At 42.7% G+C, this 16430-nt stretch overlaps 1 long non-coding RNA gene across 3 annotated transcripts; it reads left to right on the top strand.

Annotated features, from left to right (window-relative positions):
• The first annotated feature begins 391 nt into the window (after window positions 1–391).
• On the top strand, window positions 392–15506 carry LOC136786699 (uncharacterized). Of its 3 annotated transcripts, none has more exons than XR_010826091.1 (3): window positions 392–1702; window positions 13138–13200; window positions 14506–15506. It is a non-coding gene; the product is annotated as an uncharacterized lncRNA (long non-coding RNA). The 3 variants fall into 3 exon arrangements; XR_010826092.1 differs by lacking the exon at window positions 14506–15506 and adding an exon at window positions 13617–13938; XR_010826090.1 differs by lacking the exon at window positions 14506–15506 and adding an exon at window positions 13715–13938.
• Window positions 15507–16430: the final 924 nt, after the last annotated feature.

Genomic DNA, 16430 nt, shown 5'->3' on the forward strand with positions numbered 1-16430 from the left:
GTTGGAGTCATATTATGTTCAGATTACATTTCAAAGAAAGGGTGCTCTTTATATTTTCAAGTGGCAAATGGCATCTGATAGTGCTGTGTCTCCCTCATAAGCTAAACAGTTTTTCAGCTGTGTGCTGACAAGTTTAAATGCCAGTTAGGGTTTGGTCTATGGCCAAATGAAGGCAACAGATTTATTTTTTTTCCGCTGGCTTTTGCAGGGCTGTGAATTGACTTTGAGGCACAGCATAATATGGTGCGAGTGTATTTACATGACCATGAAGCCTCTAGCAACTACTGTCTCAGGAGAGACAAGTCCGAGCTCTTCCAAGGAGCTGGTTTGGTTACAAATGGGTGCCTGGCTGAGCTGCCCTCCTCTCTTCACAAGAAACAACCCAGGGCACCTTACTGTGATGTGGGAAAGGTTGTCAGATTGAAGAAATCCTGGGGGGAGTGTTTCAATGAATGTCTTGTAAGACAGAAGGTGAAGGAATTTGAGCCTCCGCAGTTCAGATGCCCCACATCGGGCACTTTGATCTCATATTATGAAGTGCCTAAGTGAAGAAATACTGAATATGCCCGTGAATTCAGCTGTGTATCTACACAGGTAACTATAGCTGTGCTACATTGGAAAATTGCAGCTTATACACACATTGTCCTTCAGCGAAATAACAAAGAGACAACCCACGCAGGAATCTGGGCAGCACAAAATGCAAATCACGTTCTTGTTCTGGTCTGCAACTAGAAGTTACAATAATATAAATAATAATAGTAAACAGTAAAGAGAATAATTTGAGAGCCAAAGGGTAGGGACAGTTGAAATAACTATAATAAATCATTCTGGTGTATGAAGAAAAGCTGAAGACGATTATTGGCAAACACCTTACATTGGAGAATTTTTCCTGTAGGAAAGAGCTGATAGAGGGAAATGTAGATCTGGTAGCTGATACCAATGAAAGAAGAGGACACAAAGCTGAAGGAAATTGCCCTGCCATGGCAAGAGGATGGACAGCATAACCAGAGGAGAACTGATCCAGGATAAAAGTGGAGGAAACTTGCTTTTGTAAAATACCTACCTACATGTGACAATTTTATAGGATGATGTCAAGATTTGAAATAATTTTCTTAGTACCAGCAGTAAAGCTGCTGGAGAATTTCCACACAGAAGCTATCAGTGCTCCTGATGGGTTTCTGCTTCTCAGAATTTGCAGGAGACAGAAAACAGAAATCAAGGATCTCTCTCTCCCTCCCTTCACTGAAACCAACCACCAAAACCCTACAGCATTTATAGGCTCTGAATCTGATTGATCTTCTGAACTGGGGGAAGTATATCATTTCTAAAGGTTTTTATTTAGTTGCCTTGTACCTGGGGACATCCCTTGTTGATGAAGACCTTCAGAAAAACCTGTTTTAGCTTTAATTTTTCATTACAGAGAGTCGTGATCCACTTTTTGGCTATTTCATTCTAAAGGACACCAGCTGAGCACCCAGCCCAGAATGTCTGACAAGTCAGTTCAGTGCAACTGGTACCAGTCTGGAGAAAGCAGGGTGGGTCCTGAAGCTTCTGGAAATATTGGAAGTAACAGACAGTTGGATGGGTCTGACAGCAACCACCCAGCCTCCAGCTGGCCCTGAGCACAGTCACAGCTTCCAGGTACCTGTTTGCAAAATGTCGTGCAGAGATGCCATCAGCTACCTGAGCTCCCACGTAGCAGGTAGGCTGCTGGTAGGGTTTACAGCCTTCTGCTTTCACAGTCTCATATCTTTTTCTTACAAAGGGCAGATCAGGAATTTCTATGCCCTGTGCTTTGTTCTCTTTTCTTTCTCACAGAGCACAGTCCTGTGCTGGAACAAACACAGTCACTACATCCCGAGGCGAGGGATGGATCTCTGTCCTGTGCCCTGAGGTGGTGAAACAGAGACATTCTCCATGTTGGGAGATGAAAAAAAATTTAAAACCCTGTCAGCCCCTACCACAATTGTTCCTCTTCACAGTTAGGGAAACTATTCTTAAAAGCAACTTTTCTCACTTTTCTCGGAAACTTGAGATTTGCTGCCTCAAAGTACTCAATGTTTCTTAGGCTCAGTCCCCGGAGACTCAAGAACAATAGACTGAAAGGGATGGAGTTAGAGGAGAAATAAAACAGCTGGGTAGTCAGGATGTTGGGAGTGGAGAGAAGAGTCTCTTCTTTGCCTAGTATTCCTTATTTCTTGCTGCTGGAATTCCAGCAAGCAGGTATTAATAATAAATAAAAAGAATTGTGAAGGTTATCAACACTGACCCCTTCCCTCTTTCAAGTGGATCTCAAGTTCTTTTTATTGATTATACACAAACTTCACCACATTCAGACTAGTTCTGTCCTGCCTTTCAAGGAGGGCTGTATCTTAAGCAACCCAGGCCAGGAACTGCTCATTTCCCCCCACTCTCCACTCTCATTTCTAAGAAGTGAAAAGACTTCGGGCTTCTCGGAAATGTGACACCAGAAATGCACGGCTTTGTCTTTTCGATTTGCTGATTGATCACAGGGCTTTTGATGTCATTGAACACAAGGCATCATGTTTAACAGCATTTTATGTTGTTGTTCCTGCAGCAAACACGAGTCCATCTTCTCTGTGCCTGGTTCAGAGACCTGGCCATGAGACCTCGCCTACAGAACTAGACTCTAGCAATCATATTACACTAAACTTACTGTGCAAATATAAATGTCATTTATTGCATGTCCTACTGTATTCTGCACCACATGCAGTACAATCCCTGACCCTTTATGAATAATTTGAAATTAGCCAGAGTCTCAAAAGAAAGGATGTTGAAGGTCAAAGCCAATTCCTAAAACGGCAGAGAAATGCAGTGAGCTCTTCTATTTTCCTCATCCTCCTTTGGTTTTAATTTTAAGGGGCAAAAGGTTGGCATGGAGGCCACTGCCTACTTATTTGGTACTATGAATGCAACATCAGAAGAGGTACCAGATTCAGAATTTCTAAGAAGTACTTTCAGACTGATATGGACTCTTACTCTTGGAAAATCAGGTTGGCAGTTTTTTGAATGCCTTATGTGCTAAACCTAACCCCAGTTCTCAAGTTAAGAAACCTCAAAATGAGCTCATGCAGTATCAAAAACAAGACAAAACAAAACAAAACACACACACACACACAAAAAACATATACACACACACAAAAAAAAAAAGAGAAAAAGACTTAGACTTAATTATTTTATAACTTTGTCAAATAAATATATACAGATTGGACTGGAAAGCATATGCATGGGAGAAGAAATAACAGATTACAGAATATTTGCAATTGGTCCTATTATCAGGTCTTTGATACAGTAAGCAAGTTCTCCATGAGAGTCACAACCCCCTCTATACTTATGTCACCTCACACAGGGATGCTGAGGGGAAAAAACAACCTCAGATGGCTTCCGAACAGGTTCTGCTCCCCCCAGGCCGGGTGGTGTGTCTCTATTGGAGGCCTGAAGCAGTGGATGTGTCATGCATTGTGATATCAGGGCTATTGCTGAGGTGAAATACTGTGGTCTGCTCCAAATGCTTCACCAACAAGAGCCCGTCGCTTAGCTAACAGAGATCCTGTAGCACAAGAGGGAGAGATGCCAGTGCGACACAACACAGCCCTGAAATGTGTTAGGAGAAATCCAATATTACAGGATTTATATCTGCAAAGTTCATCTTGCATTCTTCCCCTTTAGATGCCTTCCTATATTTCAGGCCTGTTGAATCGATGGAACCAAGGGGCAGTTTGTCGTAACGCCCTGTAGGATGATATTAAATTCTTGCTTTATTGCTAATATCAGCAACATTTTTAGACAGAGACAAGAAAGAAAGAGAGAAAGGAAGAGTGTGGGAGAGAGATGGAAGCTACAAGATGCATTGCTTATGGTGCTAAAGTCTTAACTAGGGAAGAAAGGTAAGGCCCAGGCCTGTAAATCTTAAAAAACATCTGAAGTCCCCACTCTGTAGCTCTGTAGCAGTCCTTCAACAGCCACAGTTGGATTAGACTGGTAATGGGGGAAAAAGCTGATTGTCCTGTGCCAGGGCAATGCCCAGCATGGTTCATAAAGACCCTTGGAGCAGGACCTAAGTGACTTCTGAGTCCTGCTTTGCTTCTCGCACTCAATCCCTCTGCTGAAACCTGCGGCCTGGGCTCATTGTTGATGCAGAGCATGACATCCAACACCCTGAGCTGTTATCACATTTCAGTCCCAGCCGGTCCATGCTATGCATAGATGTTATTTCCAGGCTTGAGGGGCACTCTGCAAGCCCCTTATCCTTATAAAGGTTGCAGACCTTTACAGTTGTGTTGCCAGCAACCCCTTATAATCCACCAGCCAAAGGCCTGCTAAAGACCTGGGCCTGTAGCAGTGAGACTTGCTCCCTAACTACCTGAGGATAAATCCCTCTCTTTTCTATCTGCCCAGGGCTTAATAGCATTTCCCTCTTGTGAAACTGTTGTGACAGTAAGGGTGAGATGTTTGTGAGTAGGCCAGGTGCTGCAGAAGCCGAGGTCCTATCAGAAGCTATAATTTCTCAGCAGCTCTTCCTCAGACCCAGGGCCAGTGCAGCACATCCAGCTTCCTAACAATACATTTTGAAAATGACCTGGTACTGATTTATCCAGCAGAATTATAATCGTAAGCCATAGAAGCGAGTTGGCAATTAATGCCTGGAGTTAATTCATTGCTGGTGTAAGCAGGAGTGACTCTTAAATCACACTGAGCTTCTGCCATTTACATCTGTGATGAATTTGGCCCACCAAGCCAGCATGAGTAACTTCTGGGCTCTCTGAAATCTTGCTCATTTGCAGCAGCGAGTTGCTTGTTATGCAGTGTGTGTCCGATCTGCTTTCATGGCAGTTGCATGGCAATTAGAGTCATTTTGTGTAAAAGGCTTCCTCAGAGATGGCATCAAGGCACGGGCTGCATGAAATGGACACAATCTTTTCTGGATATAGAACTAATATTAAGCACGATGATAAAACCCAAGGCTTCACTTTTTTTTTTTTTTTTTAATTGCTCTTGGAGCCCTAAGAAATATTTTTTTTCCCTGGTTAGAACCACAATAATATTTCATTCCCACTGCTTACCCTAAAAAATGGATTTCCTTTCCCTTCTCAGTTGGTGATTTGTTTTGCATTAATGCCTTTCATAACTCATACGTTTCGCCATTAAAAATTAATGCTTGGTGCTGACATAAACAAATGAAATTTGTATTATTAATGTTTTACATAGGTAAGACTTTGTAATAACAGATTCATCATAACAGACTGTTTTAATTAAAAGACTTGCTCATTCCCTAAACTGATTTCAGACATAATTTTGGGTGTTGGGAAGAATGTCTTGTACAACAGCCTGAAGAGGAGTGATCAATAAGACCTCAGATGCCATTTTTGTAAGTTTGCACCTGAGTTCAGACAAGACTTCTGTTGTCTAGGTTGTATTCAGTGAGAAGAGCAAGTGGGAAAGGCACCAGTGGTGGCTTTTGCCTTGGCGCAGCATCAAGCCTCTCCACCAGTTCAAGTCTCTACTTGATGTCCATCCATCCATCTGACACTGGTTCGCTGCATAGGAGGACACTGAAGGTGAAGAAAACACCTCAGTGGTGGGACTGCACTAAGGGTTTGTCTTCAAATCTTTGTCTCTTTTCCATTTGGCCGGAGAACAAAGTTGTGGCTAACCATGCTGCTCAGGATAAATCTCACAAGGAAAGTCTGCAGAATGATCTCCATGGCTGGCATTTGAGAGTGCAGGTCTAACTTTGTAGAACTGAGGGTAAACAGCTTATGTTTTCTCTTAAGGCATAGTACAAGGCTTCTGGTACACTCCGTGGCTCAGTTAAAAGATAACCTCCACTACTGTACTGCAAAATTGGACTTTAGGATATAAAAAGAAAAGCAACAAGTTTAGTTACAACCTGCCTCAATTTATTTTCCTCTAATAAAATAGTGCATACTTGAACTTCAGATTAACTATACTGTCAAGCAAACTTTTCTTTGAAAATTTCTCATTAATAATTTGCTTCTGGTTCTGAGGGTGATAGTGTTGGCTATGCAAGAGAAGAAAGCCTTGCTGCTTAGCTGTGAGGCTGCAGATGATGTCTCCGTGTATGGCTGTATGATATATTCCTAATCAAATGGAGCTCTGGTTGAGAACAACTCTGTGTAAACTCCATTACAAAGCAGCTGTAATTGTCCCACAAGTCAGGGCCACAGTCCTGCAAAACTCACAGAAAGAAATTCAAACATGTTAAAGCATGGAGATGGACGGGTGCAAAGGGGACTGAAAATAGGAGCATACTTTATAGAGGAAGTGGGAGCAGTGGTACAAAGCGTGCTAATGACAGAACAGGGTGATGGGAAAACATCAAGGGGGGGAATTTCTAAAGCCCAGAGCACTTGCCTTACTCTTTCCCCCGTTGAAATCAATGGAAATGTGCAGTTCAGTTTTTCTATACTAGTGAGTTCAAGGGGAGCTGAATTAAGCCAGGGCGCTTTTAAGTCACCCACCCTCCATATCTGTAAAGAACAATTGGAAGAGTGAAGAGCTAAGAATTGAAACCATTGTAAAAAGCCAGCCCTAGAAAATGGTTCTGGGAAGCCAGGAGTGCTGAAAAGAAAAAGCGAGAGATGATAAGAAGAGACTATCTGTATTGGACATCAGGAGCTTATAAAAGGCTGCGGGATGTAAAATGGCATCACTCTGGAAAGGACACGAAAGTGACGAAGTGAAGAGCAGAGTTTTATGACATGCTTATTAACAGCCAGATGACCTAGGCTGTTTGGTTACCTAGAAGCAGTTGATAAAACTCCCTCCTTTACCCCTAGATATGCTCCTCCACTATATGGCTACAACCATGACCAGTGCAGTCCCACACAAACCAGGAGCTAGATCCAGGAAAAAAAAAAAAAAAAGGTATTGCAGAACGGAAAAGAAGGTTTGTGTGTGTCTAACATCGGGTGGGAGTACTGCTGTGTACAGAGCAGAGGTGTGTATCTACCTGTGGGTCTGCATCTTGTCATCAGCATCCAGAAGTATGAGTGTAGCCCTTTGATATATGTGCGCTGTAGAGATTTTTACATTGCAAGGGGCTTTCCCCTAAATGTACTTTTTGCACCTTTTACAAGGGTGCATTGCAGCTCTGCAGCTGCGTGTCTAGCATGAAATGACAGCCATTTCTGCAGTCTTTGTGCTGCTGAACCTATTTAATTAGACAGAATTGAATTGAATCTGCTAAGCAGTTATTGTCAGGGCTGCTTTCTGTGCACGAACACATTGTTTGGAAACCCACAGGAGTGCTGTGCTGGACATGGGAACACTGTGCCTTCAGCTGACCCCCAGCCAGCTCCACAAAACAATGACAAAATAAGAAAGGGATTTCAGGCACTAATCTCAAGTCAGAAGTTCAAAAAGAGGCACGTTTGCCCAGCTCAACCATCACACAAAGGGGAATATGGTCCACTTCTGGCTGAGGTGGATAAGGAAAGCTTGCGCTGCCTGGCACAGCTGCTCCTGAATTGCAGGAACCTGAAAGTGAGCCCTCTGAAGGACATTGCTATGGGTGGGACAGGCTGCCCCTCACAAGGGATCCAGACCTCCCCACTAATGAAGATCTGCAAACAGGACTGGGGGGTGAATGGCACGCTGTGCAGCCACCGCCGCCACTCCATTTATTTGATAGGGCTGTGCCGAGGCAGGGAGAATGTTCATTTTCCTAACTTTGCATCAATAATTAATCAAAACAGGTTTTACATAAGCCTGAACATAAAATTATTAGCTCCTGGAGGTTCTTCCAGCAGTTACAGCAAGACCTCTGTCAGCAGCTTCAGAATTGATGTGCTTTAAAAGGAGAGGAACATTGATAAATACTCATTTCTTTCCCCCGCTGTTGCTCACTCAATCAGCTCTCACCTCTCATTCTCTTTCCCTCTTGTGTTTGGAGGGTGAAGAAAAAAAAGGAAGGAAAAAAAGTAGGGTTTTACTTAATAAGGAGAGATGAAAAAGGAAACTTTCTCTCTTGATGAACAGGAGAAAACTGGTTTGCAGAACAATGCAATAAACAGAGCCCTTCCTCAAATCTGGGTGTGTTCTTGGAATTTCAATTATGCTGTGGGATCTCTGGGGCACAGTCTAGCCTTTCTATTTTCTTTCCTTAGGATGTTTAATGTGACAGGGTGCTGATCCTTGGTTATTTCTCCAAGGTGCTTTTGTGGTAAAAATAAAACAATAATGAGAGGATTATGTCTGGACTTGGCTGGGCTGATGACTGGAATCGCAGAACTGAAGTGCAGGGCACAGGCACTGAAAGGACAAACCCCTGGTCCTCAGGAAAAAACATTCATTGCTGAGGCTGGTGGCTTTTATGGTCTTCATAGATCTCTTTTGGGGGAGAGCATACTTGAGGTCTGTCCCTCTACTCTGTGTCTGTAACAGGCAGTTCAGAGCAGAAGATTAATACTGTGTGCAATGGAATACTGCTAGAAAGAGGTTCCCTTTCTCCATCCTTCCTCCCTCTACTTGCCATGGGGGTTCCCACCCTCCTGAGATTAAATCCAGCTTTTGGAGACCTCTGACTTGCCTTCTTTCTCTGCATGGGGTGGACTGTGACCATCTGAACCTCATCAGAAATTGTAATCTCTGAACACCTCTATTCTCCTGTGGTTTTTTGGACCTTTCCAGACAGTTTCAATGATTCAATACAAATTTTTAAGAGATTAAATTCAGCACCATTCTCCTGAATTCAGGAAAGAGATAGAAATTTGCACCATGTTTATTGGCCTGTTCATATTAGACTCTTTGTAGCATCCAGCCTTTCTTGTGGTCATGTCCCAGGGCTTAGGGAGTTTGGATCACCTCATAGTGTGTGCAGGTTAGCTGCTGAACACATTGGGGTAAATCATATTCATTCAAAATTTAATGCCTCTCTTTCATGATTTCTGAACCCAGTAATGCATGGAAGTAGGGTGCAACTCTCAAAGTAATCCAGAAGGTTTAGAGGTCAGACATGCATTGAAGTGAACAGTATTAAGGCAACCACATCCTATAAAAGATTTCTTCCCACTGGTTTATCTTTCAGGATTCACTCCACAGGATGTCAAAGATTTTAGACTTTGGGCTGTTGGAAAACTCTCTCTTCACTGTTCATACTGTGCAGTCAGTCAGCTAAGGTACTGCCTAATTCTTCTTGTTCACAGTGAAACAATGGGAGAGGTGAATAATGAATTTTAAAAAAAGAATTTCCAGAATTTCAAAAGCAGAAGAAAAGAAACTCTGCAGTTTTGCAGGATCCATGTCAAATAGCTGGCATTTTTATAGGGACCCCCAGAAGGAAGAAATCCAGTCTTACAAAACACAGCGAACAAACCCATGTTCCCTTAAAGGTTAAACCATATGTGGAATTGGTTTAAAAAACAAAACAAAAAAAAAAACGTTTTTGAGATATGTACACTATTTTTCCTCAATTGCTGATCTGTTTCCTTACAGTCTGCCCAATAGAAATGCACGCTATTTTTCCTTTTAATTTCCTGAATGTAGTTATTAACTGGAGTAAAAATAAATAAATAATCATGGTGACAACATGTAATTTCTTGCAATGAGAACTTCAGATACCAGTTATTTCACAAGATTAATCTGAATGCTTGCAAGTCTCTTTCTTCAGCTAGCTGGGAAACAGGACCTATCACCAGGGTTCCTTTAATTTTCCTGCTTTTTGCTCTTTTAACGATCACACTCCTATTTTTTTCCTTGCCTGTAGTAGAAAACTTTCCTTCTGATAAATCTCTTTTGTTCCTCCTGAGACTCTCCAGCAGTCTGTCAGGAACCCAGCAAGGAACAGCTCATTTCTGTCAAGAGCTCCATATTAAGCATTAAATGTCTTCTAAAAAGCTGTCCTGATGACAGCAAAGCACAGGGTCACACTTGTTTGAACAACAGTTTACTCCTTTTCATGGCAGAGCGAGAAAAGCTGCTTGGAACTGGGAGCTCATGGTGGAAAGAAAAGCCTCATGACCCACTTGCTTTGAGATGCTGGCACGGTAGGATAGGATGCTGTGGAAGCGAGACTGCATTATGGGGCAGCTGAAGGGAAATGAGATGCCTTTGCAACCACCTGAGCAGCACCATCACTCAAAGCTGAATGGCTCCTGCTGCTCCCGAAATACAACGTGTCAGTCACTCGCACAAAGAGACCCACGCTCAGCAAAGAGCGAATGACATAGGACAGCATCGGTCTACCTCCCTCTCCCTTTCTACCTCTGCTACATACCTAAATTGATGTCTAACAGGGAGTACTAACTGTCCATTAAGGAACCTCTAAAATACCTAAAAATACTACAGATCACTAAAGCAAGCTAAGAAAGAGGTCTCTATTCATGGCATCACTCATCCATTGAGCAAGTGGAAGATGGATCCCAGCTGTGGTTAGGTTACCTCCACCCATCATTTCTGGCCTTTTCCATCTTCTGTTCCAAAAGCTTTACAAAGGTGACACCCAAGATGCTGAAGATGAGAGTGACATGGTCACAGTATAGCATTTTCCTTCTGTTCTTTCTGACACAGTGTTTTTGTGACTATTACTGATAAACAGCCTGGCTCCCAGCAGCGTTTAGCATCTTAACTAGAAGATTATCCATCTTTTCTGTATTACTAATGGGTGACACCTGTGCATGGTACTAATACACATAATATTGCAGAGCTGTCAAGTACTGCGATGTTGTTGGTGAGGGTCTGGGGGCTGTGAGGAGGCTCATGGAGCCATTTCTACCCCACTAATTTTCTTGCCAGAGCTGATGTGATCTTGTGGAGGGGTTAATTTGCCCTCAGGTCATTTCACCCCACAGGTGCACAGTAGCCTTGCTTTGCTTCAGTATTTTGTTAGGAGAAAGACCAATAGCACTGAATAGAGAAACAGGCTGTGCTTCCAGCTCCTGTCTCCTCCCTGTGTATAGAGGAGAAGTTTGATAGAGACCAAGACCCTTCCTCAGCTGGAGCAGAGTCACTGGGGATGATGGCATGGGGGCGAGCAGTGCACAAGGAGGCTGATGACCCAGCAAAAAGTCTCACAAAACTCCTAGTCTTTCCTCCCCTCTAGTATTTCTGAAATAATTCAGGTTGGTGAGATTTGCCTACTGCTCTTCTGCATTCAGCAGCACAGCACAGCCAGGAGGGTAGGTATTAGCTTCCTCATGAGGATGACCATTGTGTCCATTCATTTATGGAGAAGATCCTGGGAAATTACCTTGGTGTTGCTAATAATAATTATAATAAAAATAGAACTATAATAAAAGGGAGCATATTGCCAAATCACACAAGAGGGACCTCACTGCACTGGGAATTGTTGTTAAGCAATGCATTCCCCATCTGTTCCTGAGTGATGGATAACGCCAGCCCACCAGAGAGCAAGATTATCACTGCTGCCCTTCCTGTGTCCTCTATGATGGCAAGAAAGAGTAAGAGGGTATTTGCTGTTGGAAGCATCTGCAAACGTCAAAGTCTAGAAATGTTTTCAGCACTGGGAGCAGAGGCAGAGGATGTATCTCATTCTCACGTCTTCCCTCTTTATCTATGCTTCTCACCATCAGTATCTCAGATTCTGCAAATGCATCAGAAAAGAAAAATCAATGTAAACTAGACAAGAGAATTTCCAGGCTGTAAAGCAGAGATGGCATTAGGTGTCCATTAATCCCACGGCTCTAGTAAGTCCCTGAAGGGACAGAAATTGAAGGGGGGAGAAGGAAGGGAATGCCGGGGGACAGACAACCAGCAAATCTTTTCTCATGTTTTGTTTGCTTGTTTGTCTGTTTTCATTGTTGTCGTTGTTTTAAGTTTAGAGAGCTCTCATAAAATGAGCTGGTACAATATTCTATTTTCTCTGCCTCCATGCTAGATTCAGAAAGCATGCAATTGTTTCTAATGTCAGCAGGTCTAAATAAGATCATTTGCATTAAAGAAAGCAAAGCTTGCAGCTATCCACTTAAAAAGAAAAAAGAAAAAGGAAAAAAAAAAACAAACTAGCTTTTAAAGTAATCAATGACCCTTCAGGTTGATGCCTGCATAGAAAGACTAAACTTAAAAGTTCTGCTTCTAATCATAAAAGTTCTGAATGAAATGAAATATGGATTGGCTGCATCAGGGTTTAATACAGCTCTTTCCGTAACCCACTAAACTTGCTACATTGCTTTGGAGGAGGGAATGAGTGGCATCCAGCTCTTCGGAGAGGCTGCCTCTACCTGTAGCAAGCAGGCTGCAGATGGGCGTCCCCTTGGAAAGTGGACACAAAGACAGCTCTCTCCAAGGACCTAACCTGTAACCATATTTTCCCTTCATCAGCAGCATAACTAAGGCGCACTTTTACACTTTAAGTGCTTAATCTCAGCATCCCCTCAGTAATGCAGTGATAGCCATGCTCAAGGTGGTGAGATGGATTAATAGGCGTTACCAGATTAAAGTGAAATCAGAGATGGAGACAATTTGCAAGTTAACCTGCTCCATTCCTGCTAGGAAGCCATTTCCAGGACGGACTTTCTCCTCACAGTAGAGTAGCTCTGATGTTCTCACAAGCATCCACAGGACCTCCACCAGCTCTGCTCGTGCTGACTCCGGTTGTGATAAAATGGCATGGTGCATAGCAGGAATAGCATCACTGCAGCAGAGCTCTGCCTCGTGCCTTTATTACACACCACTTTCTCAACATCATTGTCAGGGCAGTAATATTGTCCTGTGGCAATTTAATAAAAGAACAATAAAATCTCTGCCTTGAGGAAGGATCTGTTCATGCTGAGGTACTCTATGGTGACTACCATTCAGTAAGGCCGGCCTGCAGGCAGCCAGCTTCCCTTACTTGTACATCCTTGACAGAGCAGAATATGTAGAGGCTCATGCTCAGCTGTGTCTGTGGAGCAAATGCTGCTGTACAGAGGTGGCTGGGGTCAAGCAGCTGTTAGTGACTTCTGGGGCCAGCATGGAAAATAGAAATGCCTTGTTTCTTCCACCATGCAGAGGTGCCACCCGTGAAAAAAACAACACTGTGTCATATGATGTGTCCAAATGCATTTGTTCCTGCTGGGATTTGTCACTAGATCTCCACTAATGAAGAACCTTAGAAGGTGGTCCTTGAACTGATCATAGACTCTCTTTCCTCTCCAGGTACAGCCTTCAGTGTGGTGATATTAGAGGAAGAGCTGAACCAGCATCTTGCTTTATTTGGCTGTAAGTGTCTCTGGGTCAGGACTATCCAGGAAGATGCATAGATTTCCTTCCTTCCTTCTCACTAAGGTTATGTGACATTTAGGACTCGGATGTTTGAGGTTATGCTAGGTTATGCTGCTGTGGGAGAATGATGTATAGAGGCCACATGTTCTGGGATGGGGGAATAAAAATGCTGGTTATTAAATATTTATATCTCCATTAGGTCTTACCATCTCCATCCCTTTCTTGAAGGTCTCCCAGACCCTTGTTTTCTAAGGTTTAGGCTTTTGAAAATCAAGAAAAATAAGAAATGGGCAATGAGTTCAGTGTGTTACAGCACCTGGGATAGCACAAACTGCTTTAGCAATAATCACATGGGGCCAAAAGCAAAATTTCATGTTCCCTTTGTGATTCTGTTTCCCTGTGCTTATAAACAGATGCTGAACATGTCTTCTTCTGGGAGCTGAGACCAAAATCCAGTAGCTGTCACAGTGAGGAGAGATAACTTAGTCCTATTCTGTCTCTTGGTTGCCAGGTCCTTTGGAGAATCTCTCCTGAAAATCCTGATGGTTAACCTTATTCTAAGCTTCATTTGTCCTCACATATCAAACTTCATAATGGCTTCTGAAGCACCCCTGCAGCTTGGATGTCCTACACTAATTTAATTTTCATAGAAAATGATTCTTATGCTTATTCTGTGAAATTCTGCAATAATCTCTTTTCCCCATAATACTCACCCTTACAAAAAAAAAAAAAAAAAAAAAAAAAAAGTGGAAGCCCATCAAGCCTGTGTTTTTTGGTTCTTGTCCATTTTGATATGCTCCAGCCACATCTCAGTTTATAATTTCTAATAATTTCCAATGTTAGTGAGGCTGAAAAAGCCATTGAGTGTTTTCAGGACTGAAATTGAGCTATCAATTATGAAAATGTTTCTTCTGCTCGGTTTCCCACTGAGCCATTATCTAATAAAAATCACCAGGAAAACGTCACCCACCAGAGGAGGAAACAGTTAACAAACAAGAGCTGCTACAGAAAACAGAAGTGCTGGGCTGGGTAAGGACACCCACAAATTCAGAGTGATCACTGGCCCCAGCACCGTGCAAAGAAAATTGCAGACTCAAACAGTCTCAGCTGGCATAATTTGCTCTGTGAACTTGTCCCCTTTTCTTTAAATACTAGAATTATTTTACAATACAAAAGATTTTTGCAATAAATGGCTTCCTCCCCCCCCCCAAATCTCCCATGATTCCCCTTCTGTCCAGCACACACTGGACAGAGAGGTTTATTTGCATGTAAGGCTTAGTCATTAGGTCCCTCTTATTACAGGCCAAGAAAAGAGTAACTATTGAGAAAAAGAAGAAGAGAAGGAGGAAGGGGGGGATGGCAGAAGAAAGTGCAGACACAGTAAATTACCGTGTGAATTAAATCTCCAGCTGACTGGAAATGGGGCTGTTTGAAAACTCCTTTTGATTTTTGCAGCGTAAGGTGGGGAGGCTGCCATTCTTCTATTTTATGTTTGCTGATCCTTTGTTGTTCCTTTATGATCTTTTTCACCCGACGATGTGTGATTTAAAGTCATTTCAGGAATACAGAGAACTGCAAAGTGGGCATGCCTGGGAGGCAACAGAAGTGACTGAGGTTCAAGGTCGAAACTAAAGCACGGACATGAGCTTCCTCACCAGGTGTGCAAAGACTCACCCCCAGCCTTGGCGAGTACATGCAAACAATTAGGCCCAGTATATTGAACATTTTCCTGTTACAGGGATATTAAAACAGTAGGTTATTTAGAGTCACAAATTCACTGGAGACAGAGTTTTGACCAGGCTAACAAAGCCAGCCAGCGGCAAAATAGAGAAATAAAGTCCAGTCATCCCATTTCTCAGCTTTCTGTTCTAAATTTAAAATGAAGAAGAAGAAATGTGTTAAAAGAGGTCAGTTTTCAGACGACCAGCTCTTCTCTACCTCATTGTAATATTAGTTAAAAAGAAAGTAATGGGGAAAAAGGGGGAAAAAAAAGAAAAGAAAAAAAAGAAAGAAAACAGAGTTGCAAAATAAACATGCATATAGAATAAACACAAGATGCTGAGACTGCTGATGCCACTGGAGATATCTGATATAAAATGAAGTTAGTGGAAGCAACAGTGAATGAAAACAAGCAAAATAAGAATTATAAAGAATACTGCTATGCTATAATATTACCCTGGAGATGTGCCATAAGGATTTTATTTACTTGTTGTACCCTGTGTCCTACTGCCTTTCCCCTAGCAGTGCCCCATGAGCTGTACTCAGCAAGCTGGTGGGGCTGCAGGGATTATGGCTGGGTTCAGGGTTCCTCTGCTGTCTCTGCTCCACTTCCCCTTCCAATAGGGATGCTGTATGTCTACTACCTAAATAAAAACTGGGAGCTCTCAGGTTAATTGTGAGAGAAGGGGTATTTCAGGTTGTCCCCAGCAAGCTGGTCTCCTAAGTCATCTGGACTACTCTGTCTGTGGTAACTGAGGGGATTTGCGGTTGTCTATCAGTAGGACTTCACTGAAGCTGATACTAGATGATACCATAGCTCTGCTAGCACAAGCCATTTACCCCTCTGTGCGAGTTCACAACTCTCTGTAGAGCTCTTTCTGCTCTTCTCCATCCCTATGCTGCTGCCAGGCTAGACCACTGCTTACTGATGTAGGCTGCCGTAATGCACTGCTCAGCATTCACCAAATCTTGAAGTCTCTGTTCTTTTGCAGAGAAAATGCCAATTACTAGAGGTTTCCATGTGAAGTCTGCTGATGACAGGAATCACTTACTGGTTGTCGCTCTTTTGCGTATATCCGATCATTTATTGGAAAAGGGCTCAGCTCATACATGCACCAAGATACTGCTTCATTGGTATTCCTGCTGTGGATGCTCTTCTGCTCGCATCTTAATAATAATCTCTGCTTCTTATCTAAGAAGGCCTTGTCTGGGAAGAATGGGGGGCAGTGAGGGGCAAGGGACAGCAATGTAGAAAATACAGGTCACTGGAGCTTCTTTTCTGAAGAGATGTGCATGGAGTTAGAAGGATAACACTCATCAAATAATTTATTCATTGTTTGCAGTGATATTTTAGCCCTTATTTGAACCGGATGGATAACTTGCAAACACTTTCTGTTACTGGGGTATCCACACCATTATTTCAAGTGCTCTGAAGGGGAACCTCTTTCCTACTAGGTCAGTTAGCTTCCTAAATTGAGAGCGTGAACACCTTGCTCCCCTCACCTCAC

This window comes from Anser cygnoides, chromosome 20 (genome assembly GCF_040182565.1).
Source record: "Anser cygnoides isolate HZ-2024a breed goose chromosome 20, Taihu_goose_T2T_genome, whole genome shotgun sequence".
NCBI classification, from domain to species: domain Eukaryota; kingdom Metazoa; phylum Chordata; class Aves; order Anseriformes; family Anatidae; genus Anser; species Anser cygnoides.